Consider the following 4,080-nt stretch of genomic DNA (forward strand, 5'->3'; position numbering starts at 1 on the left):
TTATATTAGAGAGAGAGAGAGAGAGAGAGAGAGAGAGAGAGCAGAGAGAGAGAGATTAAAATCTTAAAAAGACTGTGTTAGTAAAAATCTTTCAAACATCTCTCCAGTAATTAGGCCTACTTAAGATGAAGAAGAATTGGAAGATCTTACTATAAGGAAAGCAGCTGCTGTTACGCAATTCTCAGTAAATTGCTCTTACCTTCAATTCAGGATAATGATAAGACCTTTTCATAGGGAAGTTCCCGAGGCCTTTTATTTTTTATGGTTTTGGAATCTGCAGTTCAGCCATATTATATTGGCGCCGTGTCTAATTATGGCAACGCTCTCTCTCTCTCTCTCTCTCTCTCTCTCTCTCTCTCTCTCTCTCTCTCTCTCTCTCTCTCTCTCTCACCCGGTTGCTAAGCTTGGTTGTACACTACTGGCTGGAAGTAGGCTAGTCCACCTACCTTGGACCAGGTAGTACTAATGTTTTAATTAGTCTTTCAATGGTTTTAACAGTGGCGCTATTTATTTGTTCATTTTTTTAATTGCTGGAGCAGACGTTTGTACTACTGTTTCCACTGGACTGCAAAAGGCAACAGCGACAATAAAACACAGACTAATACAGTAACATTTCTTTATTATAAAATGATATAAATTATAAAAATACAATTATCAACCGCCACGCCCAGCCGCCAGGCTCATTATTATACGCACGAACGTTCGCCCCTCTAATAGAAACCCCTCTTCTCTTTTTTTAAACCTCTAATGAAACATAACTCGGACTAGAATCGGTTTCTTTGAAAATACTGAACAGTCACATATAATATATCTCTCTCACATTCCTAAACTAAGTCTCATAGATTTGATTACAAGGTGAATAATAAACGTAACACGTAAAATCTGTAACATTTTTGATATGATGTAATTTTGTTTCGTTTTTTTCCTTTTTCTTACAAAATTTTCAGATTAAATCGATGGTATCTTTAATGATTCGTAAACTGAAGTAAAGTTTTAGTTAATGAGAGCTTCATCATTTTGAAATATCTACGATTTTTACCAGTAACTTTTTTTATCTCTTTTACATTTTCTGTTAATTTTCGTTTTCCAGAAATGTATATGTTCTGTATATATTTAATTACATCATGGATAACACTGAATTATACGAGGAATTTCCATCCAGAACTCTTTTGATATCCTTTTTGATTATCTCTGCTTAAGACTGAGACATTCCACAAACACAGTTCACTCAAAAATGCCTAATACAACAACTATCTTCGTATCCAAAAAAGTTTTCTTGCAATTCTTCATTTTTCCATAAATTTTCTCTCTCTATTTCTGCTGTTTTGCTGCTTCTATGTCGCCATCTTGTATTTTTTTTCTTCTTTTTCTTCTTCTCCCTCTTATTCTAAATTGTTGAGTTCATTTACGAATCGCTTCTATTATTATTTGACCTCGCTCGAAGTACTGTTTTCCAGGATCATACTCTCGACCTGTCAGAGAAAGTGATTAAGATTAGCTGTGATAATATTACATTTCTTAGAAACCACAAGCACACACAGGGTAGGCTCCACTTTGGGGGGTGCCGATCGTAAAAAATATTTGCCAAAAATACACTAATCAAGACAGGCTAATGAAATTTTCAGGCATTATCAGCACTATAATAATGCATATTCCCTGTGAGTTTTATCATCCTACAGGGAAAATTAATGATTTTATGAGAAAAAATGTGAAAAAACGGAAATTTCCGGGCCCTCGTACTGAAGGTTATTTGGTGATTGGTGAGAAACTACAGTCTTGAATAGAAATTCGGTTTGACAGAATGTTGGTATATCCACCTGGAACATGCACAAAAAAAATTATCAAAATAGAACAGTAAATAAGCACGTAATATCAAAAAAAAGAGCAACAACTTCGTAAGTTCAGCGAAAGCCCCGCCGAAAAATCAGACTATAGCTAGGAAGAAATATTCAGGAAAAATTCAAATCTCGATTTAGGGACAAACCTTTTGAGAGTTTGTAGTTATTATGTCACTTGATAGCCTAAAACATCTAAAAATTATATTATTTAGGACAATCAAAGAAAAAAACCACCACCCCCCACCCTTTTTTTTTTTTTTTTTTTTTTTTTTTTGGGTGGGGGGGGGTTTCTTTGATTGTCCTAAATAATATAATTTTTAGATGTTTTAGGCTATCAAGTGACATAATAACTACAAACTCTCAAAAGGTTTTGTCCCTACTCGAGATTTGAATTTTTCTTGAATATTTTTTCCTAGCTATAGTCTTATTTTTCGGCGGGGCTTTCGCTGAACTTACGAAGTTGTTGCTCTTTTTTTTGTTATTACGTGCTTATTTACTGCTCTATTTTGATCATTTTTTTTGTGCATGTTCCAGGTGGATATACCAAACATTCTGTCAAACCGAATTTCTATTCAAGACTGTAGTTTCTCACCAATCACCAAATAACCTTCAGTACGAGGGCCCGGAAAATTTCCGTTTTTTCACATTTTTTTTCATAAATCATTAATTTTCCCTGTAGGATGATAAAAATCACAGAGAATATGCATTATTATAGTGCTAATAAAGCCTGAAAATTTCATTAGCCTGTCTTGATTAGTGTATTTTTGGCAAATATTTTTTTTATGATTTTTTACAATCGGGAACCCCCCCAAAGTGGAGACTACCCTAATATGTATTTAAGAAATATATTATACATACACACACACACACACACATATATATATATATATATATATATATATATATATATATATATATATATATATATATATATATATAACCAGGGAGTAAGGGCGAACTTAGCACACATCACATTCTCATCCAGATCAAGGGCAGGAATTCAGAAGCAGAAGACACAGTATCCATTTATTCCAAGCTTTCGTGATTCATAATCACATCATCAGGGATATCTACAACAATAAAATACAATATATCAATATAAAATTAAAAGAGCTATATACAAGACTTTAATTTAAAAAGCGGACGAGGGAAACTGATAAAAACGAAATAAAAAATAAAATTGTTAAGAGCAGAAAAACAAAACACACGTGAACAAAGACGCACTTGGAAACAAAATAGTAAAATTCAGAACACATACTTAAATACAGACACACTTAAAAAAAACATACTGATAATAAATGATTAAAACACTGAAGGTTAACCTACCATTACAGAGGATAAAGACGCACTAAGAACAAAACATACAAACATTTTTTTTCGAGAGAGGCAAAGAGTTAAGAAAGATACAAGGGAACAGCGGTTGTTTGGCAGTTCAGAGAAGGAACTCGTTGTTTAATATTTAATGTTTCAAGGATAAGTAGTTCTTGTGGGTTGTCTGTATAACCAATGATCTTAAAATCTTCGTAGATGATTTCAGTTTTGCATTTAATGGTATGGCTACGTATATTAGAGGATTCTGGATTAGTCAATCGACATCCGGTTCTATAACTTATCCCTCTATGGGAATCGGCCTCATCCTGAGAAGCCGCCTGGTGGACCCAATATATTTTCCCAAATTACATTTAGGACAATTGCACTCATAGACAACACCAGACGACACCAAAGGCTGTAGCCGATCCTTAAATCTGAAAAGAGAGCCAATACTTTCAGGGTTCTTGGGTATTAATTTAAGATCGATAGCTCCAATGTATTTTTGGACGATTTTCAAGAAATCCCTCCGAAATTTATCTTCATATAAGAAAGGAAACGTTGCATATAGTGGGAGTTTAGGTACGTCTAAACACTTTGGCCTATTCGAGAATTTTCTATTTAGAAGTTTTTTGAGAATCCTGTGAAAAACCTGAATAGGGAAACAGTTATTGGTAAAGTATTGTTGTAAGAAGACAATTTCTTGGTGAAAGAGGTTCCAGTCCGATGTTAAAGCTAAAGCACGATGTATAAGAGTGTAGATAGAGTTCAGTTTAAAATTAGACCCCAGAACAGTAAAAGTTTTCTTTCTGAATATCGGTGTATTAAACTTGTCATTACCATTACTTACGAGTATATATAAAAATGCTAGCTTGGAGTCGTGTTCTTTTTCTATGGTGAAAGTGATGTTGTGATGATAGGAATTAGAAAATTC

The 4,080-nt window shown here is 33.8% G+C and overlaps 1 long non-coding RNA gene across 1 annotated transcript in view; it reads right to left on the bottom strand.

Annotated features, from left to right (window-relative positions):
• Positions 1–599: 599 nt before the first annotated feature.
• LOC135222154 (uncharacterized) overlaps positions 600–4,080 on the bottom strand; it is a 111,320-nt gene continuing 107,839 nt past the window's right edge. Inside the window, exon 3 of the long non-coding RNA XR_010316175.1 lies at positions 600–1,472. This is a non-coding gene — a long non-coding RNA (uncharacterized LOC135222154). The remainder of the gene's footprint in view (positions 1,473–4,080) is intronic.

The sequence above is a fragment of the Macrobrachium nipponense genome, chromosome 3 (genome assembly GCF_015104395.2).
Source record: "Macrobrachium nipponense isolate FS-2020 chromosome 3, ASM1510439v2, whole genome shotgun sequence".
In the NCBI taxonomy this organism is placed as follows: Eukaryota; Metazoa; Arthropoda; class Malacostraca; order Decapoda; family Palaemonidae; genus Macrobrachium; species Macrobrachium nipponense.